The 11,325-nt window shown below is 46.7% G+C and overlaps 1 protein-coding gene across 1 annotated transcript in view; it reads left to right on the top strand.

The window, feature by feature from the left end:
- The first annotated feature begins 560 nt into the window (after positions 1-560).
- The window catches only part of LOC146859174 (3 beta-hydroxysteroid dehydrogenase type 7-like), a 160,291-nt gene continuing 149,526 nt past the window's right edge, over positions 561-11,325 (top strand). The window contains exon 1 of the mRNA XM_085649849.1: positions 561-688. The gene's annotated coding sequence lies outside the window, so the exon portion shown is untranslated. The remainder of the gene's footprint in view (positions 689-11,325) is intronic.

Raw genomic sequence — 11,325 nt, 5'->3', positions numbered from 1 at the left:
GCTTAGCGGTGAAATGGGCGATAGACCAGCTCAGATACTATCTTGAGGGCCGACCATTCACTCTATACACTGACCATGCCCCCTTACAGTGGATGTGTAGGAAAAGTCTCAAAACCCCAGAGTCCTTTGCTGGTTTTTAACACTGCAACCCTTTTCATTTGAAGTGCGGCACCGAAAGGGAAAGGACAATGGCAGCGCAGACTACCTGTCCAGGGTGTTCCCTCTCCCCGATTGGGATATTCCTGGGGGGATGTGTGTGAAAAGGTGGGGTCAACGGCAGAGGGATGCCCCAATGATGTGGACTGGTGGACTGCAACATCCCTCTCTCCCCCTCTTGTCTCTCCCCAACAGGACTAGTGGAGTTCACCGTCCCTCCCACTGCTGGACACCTCAGAGGAATACAGAGAGGGCTCCTTTAATTGAGGAATCTCTCACTACGAGACTCCGCCCCCGAATGACGTCACCGCGATCAGCGCGATAAGGAGAGGCGATTCCAGGAAGTCGGTGTGTGCAAACACCGGAGAGGAGGAAGGTGTTGGTGAGCCGAGCGTTGTGTGTTACGGAGGGAAAGAAGTATCCGAGGAGAGACCAAACAGTACGGCATACAATCAGGAGCCCTGGGAGTGCCAGGAGGCCAACTGCACCACAATTCGCCCAGCCATGCTCCAGGAGGAGCATGGCTTCTAAGGTACAGGGGCGATTCACAGGCTGGATTTGGAGGAGGGATAGGCGTACGGTTTACTAGCCGGGTCCCTCTCTATTCTGCCCATCTTCACACTACCCTGAACTCCATCACTTTCATTTAGACATGTATCACGGTGTGTGGTGTCCCTTCACTTCCCTCCCGCGACTTTATTATCAGCCATACCCTTATACCCGTTCTCCTTTCCTCTTTTCTCTTCAACACCACGGAGTCCCCCGGAACTCGATGACCTCGACGGTGGTAAGAAAACCGGACTGTGCCCCGGAGAGGACAGACCTCAAGCCGCAAGACAGAACAAGCCCCTCTCTTCCCTGTGGGACTGGCTTCCAGGAGGAGGCGTGTGTTAGGAACAATAAAACCGTCACTACCCCGACTTGGTTTCCATCCCATTCTTACCACCCTGCAACAATGAGAGACTAATGCAAGTCAGGGCACAGGTCTTTCTTTAGTTTACAGTGCAGTTTGTGGCACAGGTAGTCTCCGGTTCGCAGTTCTAGTTGAACTTTAGTCCATAACTAGGCTCATTAATCTACTTGCGTAGCTTTAAAGTGCTTGTCATGTGGAAAGATCTACCAATATCCCAGTAATCTCTAGTCCCTAGAGACCATTGTTTAATTTCAAGTGTATGTGACGATTCATCACTAGGGTGTGGAGCTAGTGGGATGCTTGGATTATCTCGACTAGAAATCAGAACGAAAATATTTTTGGCATTGTTACGGTTTCTTTTCTTTACCTATCCCATTGGAAACCGTTCCCCCTTTGGAGTACCCAGGTTTCGCCCAGATCAAACACACTCACACTATTGAACACGGCTGCAGCAGTGGAAAACAAGATGGCCGGTGCTACTTTGGAATGCATAATGGGAATGCATTATAATTGGCTGATCCAATGGAGTGCAAGTCATCTTATATGCTGATCTTGAGGGCAGCGAATGTAGCATGGAGCCTAAAGCAGCCAACCTTGCTGCTAGGGCTAGAGCTGTTTGAGTCTCGGCAGGAGGCTCATTATCCTGTGTTTCTGGGTAAATCACTTATCTCTCCATGCCTGTTAATTCTCTATGCTTGCGAATGTGTTCATGTGTCTTATGCAACTGGTGCTCCTGTAAAGCGCTCCGATAATTTCAGGTGGAGTTCGCGCTATGTAAAATAGCACAAAAAAAGCAAATAAATTACAAAAACACCATCAACATGGGAAAGCCTTGCTAAACAAATAAAGCACACAACTAAAAAAACACTTAGAACACATCTACCACAGGCTTTAGCAACAATACGACATAAGAAAACAGAACCTTCGTAAAACACTAGGGGGCAGATTTATGTTCCCTGGCGCATGCCTGCAAATCAGCATGGATGTGTCAGGGAAGATGCGTCACGAAAGTTTACCCTTGTGCCACAATAGATGCGCCGCATTTACAATGCAGCGCATCGTGGCGCAAGGATAAACAGATGCGTGACGCATCTGATGGCGGAAGGTTGGTGCATTGCTGGAGTTGCGTCACAAGCACGACGCAGCTCCAACAAGGCTCGGGGGTGCCCTATCGTTACAATGCTGCGTCAATCCTTACGCCTGCTTCAAGCAGACGCAGGGTTTTGATGCAGCACGGCCGGAAAAGTGACTGAGTGAAATCTTGTAGATTTCACTCAGCCACTTTTCGGAGGCGTTCCTGCGCCGGAACGCCCCCCCTGTGCAGGTACGCCCACATGTGGCGCAAGCTTTACAACATGACGCATCTCCCTAGATGCGTCACGTTGTAAATGGGGCGCAACATGGCGCAGAGTTTACGCCGCCGCTGCGTCACAAAAGTGACGCAACGGCGGCGTTAAAGTGGCGCAAGTCCGTTATAAATCTGCCCCATGCACTCTGCAACGAATAAAATAGTGCACATACACAAAGCGAAATACACTAATGCAAAATGATGCAAGTAATAGGCCAATGCTCCATGGGAGGGAGCAAGACATGAGAAGGAGGGACATGCTGAATTCACTCTGGGCTTGCAGCCCGCCCATCATTTTTGATTTGTTAACTAAACTGTTGCTCGCAAAGGCTTGCTTCCATGTGGTTAATCTTTGATATATATATATATATATATTTGCAGAGTTTTATATAGCGCGAACTTGACCCGAATCCAATCAGGTAGAGGGAGAGGAGTTGGCCTAAGGGCTAGGGCGCTCGACCTCGGACCGGGGGAACTGGGTTTGAGTCTAAACATCCTGTGGTTCTGGGCAAATCACTTAATCTCCCTGTGGCTATCAAAAAAAATGAATGTGTGTCCTCATGTAACGTAACTGGTGCTATGTAAAGAGCTCTGATACCTGATTGGATTCGGGTCAAGTTCGCGCTATATAAAACTCTGCAAAAAAAAAATATATATATAACAAAGATTAACCACATGGAAGCAAGCCTTTGCGAGCAATAGTTTAGTTAACAAATCAAAAATGATGGTCGGGCTGCAAGCTCAGAGTGAATTCAGCATGTCTCTGCAAGACCTGAAAAATCTAGCACTCAAAGATAAATGCAGGTTTCTGTGAGGACTACCAATCTTACACTTGGTAGCCAAGACCTGAAGCAGAGTAAAGTGGCCCTATAGGAGTGCTACTGCACCAAATCAACACTTCAGTTACAAAATAAATGTTAATATTAAAAAACTTGTTCACTTAAAAATAAAATGTAATTGTTTTCCAAAGGCCACTGAAGAATTGATTCTTGCAACAAAGAGGGACAAACGTGCATCTTCACCAGGTAGCCCTACGCCCCTTGCCCTCGTCCTCTAGAGATGAAAAAGTATCCCGTCCAGGGTCGCCATCACTGCTTCCAAAGACGTAAGAGCATTGAACACAACTGGGTGACTTTCTGTTTTAAAGCAGAACATGCTCACCCAAGACCTGCCTGCAAAGCAGGACACGCTTTACTAGAAATGCCATCAGCAGCCACACAGTGGCCATTTTAAGCTACAAAGGACCACACAAGGCCAGCTTCAAACCATTCTGATGAAATCCATAGTTACAGTTTTAAGTCAGTTTGGTCCCATCTTTTATCTCCTACTGTCCTCAATTCATGCTGCTACGGGTACTCTGTTGACCAAGGAATTCTGATTTCCCATACTCATGCTATGACCCCGGACTCTTCATCTCATTGTAGGACAACAGGGTATACTTGTAGCTACTGGACCAGTCTGGAGAGACCACCAAGTGCATCAACACACAATCAAAATGTGAAGTTGTAAACAAAATTAAAACTTTGTATGTAAAGGAGCACATAATGGCAAATGAGGAAGACAGGTAACTCCTTCGAGAAAACAAGCTTACCATGTGGCTTGACCTCCATTAGACGTCCCTTTGCCATGACTCAGACACGCGTCTTCCATACTTCTGCAACAAGGATCAGAAGAGGGTTGTGATATCAACAATTTGTTTGAGTGCCCTATGAGAAACAGTTTTAGTTATCTGTCACAACAGACAGACGAGTTCTTACTATACCAATAGTCTGTGGAAATTTGCAACTAGATGTGTGATTGTCACGTTATGTGGCCACTCTGAACCTCTGTGCTACTTACAGCCCACTGTCAGTGCTGCGGAAAGGTGGACATGCTGCCCCCAAGGAATCCTGCTCTGACATTACCCTGAATGATTGACACAACCTCTAATGCAAGCGAAGCCCTGACTGTCCAGACTATTCAATACCCTTCTCCTTTACCTTTTCAAGCATCTCTTCCTCTTTATAATCCTTAGTCCCATTACACGATGCGCGGAGAATGTCTACGGTAGAAGTCCCCGCATACTCCAAAGATCTTCTTGATTGGGCATTTAACTAATGGAGGAACTCTGTTTCCAAGAAGTTGAATTTGAACTTTCTGGATCAATCGCTTTGATGAGAATACACAGAAATACATTGTTTCTTTCTAACAGGTTGGCTTTGTCTCAACGCAGGAATGCACCTCCTCACTACTCCTCTGTAAAGAATCCCATTGTAGAGGCAAGCTTTCTAGGTTCTTGGACCACAACGTTTGTATTTCTGATTTATGGGAATTTGGCTAGGCTTTGGGGATGTCATTATTTCCTTACGTGTTACTTGTAGTTATAATTTCACTGCTTATATTCCCTAGTGTTTCCTGGAGCCAAGATACCCAAGGCTAAATATGCACTATATATCTAAATATTCTCTTCTACTGCTCGGGCAGCTGGCCAAATGTTAGAGAATCTCTGCTATTTTATTTAGCCGAGATAGTGTGATGGATTTCTTTACTTAGCCTGACAGAAACAAAAGAGGGACTCCGGCCAATGGCAGGGCGGTGGCCATTTTGTAATGGTGGTGCAGGAAAGTGTGAAGCATTTGTAAATGTTGACAGATGTGCAAATGTAAAGCTGTGAATTAAGGTAAATTGTTTACAGATAAAATAAAAGTAGTAAAATCTATTTGGGGTAACTATGCTAAAGTTAACATAACATTAAAAATAAGAATAGTTTAAATCATACCTACGCCAGATTAGGGCACACAGATATTGTGTGTTGCAGTCTTTGAGTTTGCTGTTTGCTTATCTCTCTCCAAAGTTATGTCCATAACACATTATTAGTATGTTTTTAATTAATTACGTAATTAACACATGAGACTACAATGTTTTTTTCAGTGTTCATGATCCTCCCCCTGGTGATTTTTGAGGACTGGGAGTCTTTTGGGGTTCGTATAGAAGGACTTGTGCTAGTTTTCGGAGTTTTTTGAGGGGAGGTATTCTTGCTTAGGGTTCCTGCCATTGCAACACAACAGCAGCAGAAAAGCAGCTGCAAGCAGGGAACACAGAGGGACACATGGTATCGGTGGGATGGAGTACTAATTTGTAACAACGGAACTAGGTGACCCAGCATTACCAGGAAGAGGACTTGGAGGGTGGATGAGGACTGACCCGAACCGGGGGGCTAGGTGGAGCGGAGCCAGAGGGGCAATGACCAGGTAGACCAGAGCCTGGAGGATCACAAAAAATGAGACAGAAAATGGTGGACCAGAAACAGTCACGCCACTGGGTTGAAAGACTACAATGGGGTGAGTATGAGGATCTGTGGGGCCAGAGTTAAATACGAGGTCCAAGAGGACCAGACACAGGAATATCAGAACTAGGAAGACGAAGATCACATTGAGCGGGGGGGGGGGCAACAGCACAAAGATTAGGGCCAGAAATGTTAGGACGAGACAAACCATGGTGAAACTAGAATTACCAGGGGGCAGGACCAGGAGAACCAAGAGAACCAGGACTAAGGTAACGAAGATGAAAAGGTCCAGACAGCGAGACTGTGAGCCAGGAAAACCAGGATTCAGACAATCAGGGACAGCAGTACCTGGTAAGGCTGACCAAAGGACCAGAACCTGTAAGAACTAAGGCTAGCAGGAAGAGGAGGGACTGAACCAGGATGACTGGAAAAGGCCAGGAGGATCAGTGGTGAGCCAGGACCAGAAGGATCAGGCCACTTGCACCAATGGGACCAGAAACAAGAATAACAAGAGGATAATGACCATGATCTGGGATGGCAAGACGAGGGTGAGGAGGATCCGGATAATTAATACAACAGAGCCAGAAATTCTAAGGGGACTGTACCAGAATGGCCATGAGGCTGAGGCCCAAAATGATCAAAACATAGAGTACCAGGTCCATGAGCCCGGGCCAGTGAGTGCAGTACCAGAAGGTCTAAAAGGACACACAAGATCGCCAAGATGGCCCAAACCAGGAAGAAAGGACAAGGAGAGCCAGGCCTAGGAGGACTAGGACATGAGAGTACTGAGGGCCAAGGGTTTAGGCTTGACCAAGACATACAGTACCAGGGCTAGAACGAACAGTGTGGGAGGCATCTGGAAGAGAAGGTCTAGGGACAAGAGGACCACGCAGGAATAGGACCAAGTACGCTTAGGACTGGGGAACCAGGAAAGAGGAAGATGGTCGAAAGACAAAGGATCATGGTGACCTGTACAGGAACACTAAAACAAGGAGGAACAGGTCTAAGGAGCCAGGACTAGGTTGGCATGGAGAACCAGACCTAGCAGCAATAGGGGCAAGAGATCTTGAACAAGAAGGACCAGGAGCGGATGGGATGGGGTAGTAGGGTCAAGCAGAGCAGTGATAAGACTAGGGACTGGAGGCTAATTGGTTGAGTCATATGATATGGGACCATACGACAGACATGGAGGAGGGGAGTGGGGGTCAGTTGGGGGAAGGGGGGATTTGAGAGGGGATTGGTAAATGAAGGGTAGCTCATAAGTTCGAAGACAGCGATCACAGTAGATATACGGGGGACTCACAATGTAGAGGCACATGCATAGGAGGAAGGCCTAAGAGCTAACAGAGGCAAATCTGATCGCAGCTATACTGTGAATAGATTGTGAATTACTGTACATGTTGACTCGCTGCCTTACACTATGTGAATACTGAGTACATATTGATTGTTTGTGATGATTATTATAAATGCCAATAAAGATATCTTAAAAAATAAAATTTAAAAAACAGCTTATAGTATACAAGTTAAGGCTGTGTACTAAGACAGGTACTGAGAACCTAGAAGCTGCTCAGTATTAGTTCCTAAAAGCTGCAAAGGATATTGGATTGAAAGTCCCTTGTGGTTTGGTAGAGCTGTGCCTACCCTCTCCAATATGTTTGTCAATTATTTGATCCATCTGCGGTCGATCACTGTTGTTCATTTTTAAGTTGACATCAGCTATGCTGTAATGACAGGCGAATGTCCAAAGTGTGCTTCATTTGTGTGTGAGGAAGCCATCAGTGGTATCTTCCAAGACCTTCTAGTTCTGGAGCTGGCTGCATTTATTTGTATTGTTAATTAGCAAGTGTATAGTTTTGGTCTTGTCCTAAACCCTAAGACCAGATCTGATTGTTCCAGTGACTCTCCGGCGGTGCAACACCACTGCAAATATTTTACTGCGATCAGTGGTTTACAAGATACATACAGTGCCCTAAAAACAGGCATTGATGGAGCCGATGGGTTTCTGCAGTGCCTGGGTTGTTGGCCTTGTCGGTGTGGGTGTCTTTGGTCGTGTTGTCTGACGGCGCATCTGTTGTTCAGCGTGGCTGGAGGTTACTGAAAGCCCAGAATCACAGGATGCTGACTCAACGCCGAGTCTCTTCGTCCCCCAATGTTGAGTTTATTGTCCTGACCCTCCTAACGCAAAAGAGCACTATGACATGGCCTGCGCTTGCCACATCGTGGCACTTTTTTGGGTGACTTTCAGCCGGGCTGGGTGGCAGGTGTGCTGCTGGACTGCGTGGCTGGGGGACGTTCACATTGGCTGGGCCGGTGGCTTGGGCGTTGCCGGGATCTATTGGCTTTGCCGGTGCTTGTTCGGTGTTGACGGGGTCTTGCTGAACAAATGTGGAAGTGATGGTGAGAAACAGTTGAGCTTTGAAGTGGGGTGAGGATGTGGCATAATGGCCAGAGCTGCCAACAGGGGAACCAGGTTTGAATCTTGTGTATTGTACCTGTTGAGCACTTAAAGCTCTCCAATACCATCGCTGTTGTTAGCACTATGGCAAGATGGAGTAAGGAACAAGCGCTCCAATACCATCAGATTGTTCAAAGAAAATAAGAAAATAAACAAGTGCTGTTCGTGTTTTAACAACTTAAAAAAAAAAAAATACAAAAAATAAAGGACCAGGAGCAAAAAGATCAGGCCCAGAGCACTCTGCATCAGTTGGAGGACTAGGACAGTGAAGACCAGGAATTGGAAGACCACGGACAGGAGATCTAGAACCAAGAAGAGCCGACGAGAAGGATCTGGGCCAGGAAGGCTAGACTGTAGAGAACTCACAGGATCAGACCAGGGGCCCAGGCTACAAGCGCCAGAATGATCAAGTAGAAGAGGACCAGGACAAAGGGGACCAGGAAGGCCATAGCATAGAGAACCAAAATGTGGCCTTTCAGGACCGAAGGACATGGGTAAGGAGTTCAAGAAGGACCAGGTCAAGGAAGGCCAGGACTGGTTCAAACCACAGCCAGGAGAGGGAAGAGGTCTAGGACCAAGCTGGCTAGGAGGATGAAAAACAGGATGAACAGGCCCAGAAGGACTAGAACAAGGATAATTACTACAAGTTGGTGTGGAGCAATGAGCCCAAGGAGCAAGAGGATTGAGGCCAGAAGGTTAGGGTAAACCAACAGTGGCAGGAGTACTAAGGGCAATGGGACCAGGGTACCAAGTAAAGTAGAAGTAGAACTAGGGAGACTAGGGGGCCTGGGTCAGAGCAAGGAGGATTAGAAGGATCAGGACTAAGAGAACCAGAAACGTGGCTGGGAGAGACAGGGGATGAGAACTTTTACACAAGAGCCCAGAATATCAAGTGGAACCAAGGGACCAAGACCTTGGGTAGTAGGACCATGTAGAGTTGTATTAGGAGAATTTTGGCTTGTAGAAAAAGGGTGTAGAGATCAATGAGAGAGCTAGGGAGACATGGGGTACGTCCGTATCCCCTGTGGTATAGATCAGTTTTATCAAAGCTGGACGAACCCGAGGGTGTTGGTACAATCACTGAGAAGCAGTGATAGGGAACCCACTAGGTTAGTTAAAAGGCCCCTCACACACCAACCTGGTTGGTGTCATGCTTCATCATAGGGGCCCCAACCGGGTGGCCGAGTGCCTCCCGGTTGTGCTGCGACGCCTGACTACAGCGGAGCTGGTGTGGTGCAGAAATGTGAAAACCGACCTATCTCCCTGCTAAATGTAGATTTTAAATTATTCACAGGTATTTTTGCATATAGCAGCAGGGTTTATACCTCACAGGCCAAACGCATCCTACACATTTTTTAAAAATCAGCACGGACCTCAGGTTAGATCATGTTGTTAGCCATAGATGCCGAAAAGGGTACATTAGCCCTTCCTAGAGCAGGTTTTAACACACTTTAGCCTAGGGGTTAAATTTAAGGCGTAAATTATGAACTGTTATCATCTTCCCATGGCGTCAGTGCGGGGGAATGGCCATATCTCAGACTCCTTTGAGATAGGCAGAGGCACTCAACAAGGTTGTCCGTTATCCCCTCTTTTATTTGCTTTATGTATGGAATCCCTAGCCCAACGAGTAAGAGACAACCCCCGGATTAATGGTGCCGTCTTCAGGGGTAAATTCACAAATTTAGTCTGTATGCAGACGACATATTACTCACCTTGGATAATCCCGCCTTCACTTTGCCAGCCCTTCTATAGGAACTGAAAGCATTCGGACAGGCCTCAGGCTTTCTAGTCAATGTAGAAAAATCACAGGCGTTAGGCCTCTTGGTACCCCAAGATTTAGCGTCACTCTTACAATCGCAATACCTTATTCAATGGCAATATGCTGCGGTCCCTTACCTAGGAATCAAATCGGTGCCTACCCTTCAACAGACCTCATCAATAAACTATCAAACTCTATACCTGTTTAGAAGCAAGATGACCAATTGGAAACACCATCAGATATCTTTGTACGGCCGAATTGCTGCAGTCAAAATAACTATACTCCCCAAGATACTCTATTTATTCCAAACACTCCCCCTCGCCCCTCCAAAAGGAATGCTTGCCAAATTACAATCTGAAATCTTTCAATGTATCTGCTCTGGAAAGAAACCAGCATGCAAAGGGAGCTATGTTATGCCTCACCTAAAGAAGTGAGTATGGGCATTCTCGATCTCCACATGTACTACCGGGCGGCCCAGCTACGGTATCTGGTGGAATGGTACCAGCCCAAATCAGAGAAGCACTGGCTTATCCAAGCAGAGCAGTGTCTGGTACCGCTCTGTGGAAGGTCCCTTTCCTTAAGAAAACCCTAAGACCAAAAAATCTTTACCTCTCTCCTATCACAAAAGTGATAATGGAAGCATTGGACCAAACAAACATCAAATGTGGTCTTACCTCTTTCCCCTCTCCACTGACCCCACTATTTGATAATCCAGACTTTACCCCGGGGCTGGACCCTGGGATATACACGAAATGGAGACACTCGGAGTACCGTGCAATAGGGCACATGATAGACGAATCTGGGGTGATTCCCTTTCAGCAACTGAAGGGAGATTTCACCATTCCTGAATCTGAAAGACTACGCTATCTACAACTCCGCCAGTGGATATCACACCCTAGCAATAAACTCCGCATTCAAAGACCCCTTACGGCTTACGAACACTGGTTGGTTTCTCATTAAACAGATAAACGCCTCATCTCCGAGATTTAAGCATATTTAATTCAATGCCATAAACACACACGTAAGCCCAGCCAACACTGGTAGGAGCACGAACTGGGACGGCAGCTGGACGAGAAGGAATGGAGAGATATATACTATAGGGCAAGACACACTGCTTGCAACATCTCCCTCACTGACACCTTTGTGAAACCTACTACATACCTCACACCAGCTAGACTGCATGAAATGTTCCCAAACCGCAGTGATAGGTGTTGGAGCGACTGCGGAGCCCTGGGAACCTTAATGCATTTATTATGGGATTGCCCCTAACTCCAGCCATATTGGACCCAAGTACTTGATGAGATTAATACTCACCTTGACACACAAATACCCAGATTCCCCGCTTACATTCTGTTATGACTTCCAAACCCTTTCCCATACCCCTTGAAATCCAGAGGGGGCACACAGACGGACCTTGCGCTGGGGGCAG

Source organism: Triturus cristatus, chromosome 3_2, assembly GCF_964204655.1.
Source record: "Triturus cristatus chromosome 3_2, aTriCri1.1, whole genome shotgun sequence".
In the NCBI taxonomy this organism is placed as follows: Eukaryota; Metazoa; Chordata; class Amphibia; order Caudata; family Salamandridae; genus Triturus; species Triturus cristatus.
Note: the sequence above shows the minus strand (reverse complement) of the source record. Positions and strands in the feature narration are given on the sequence as shown.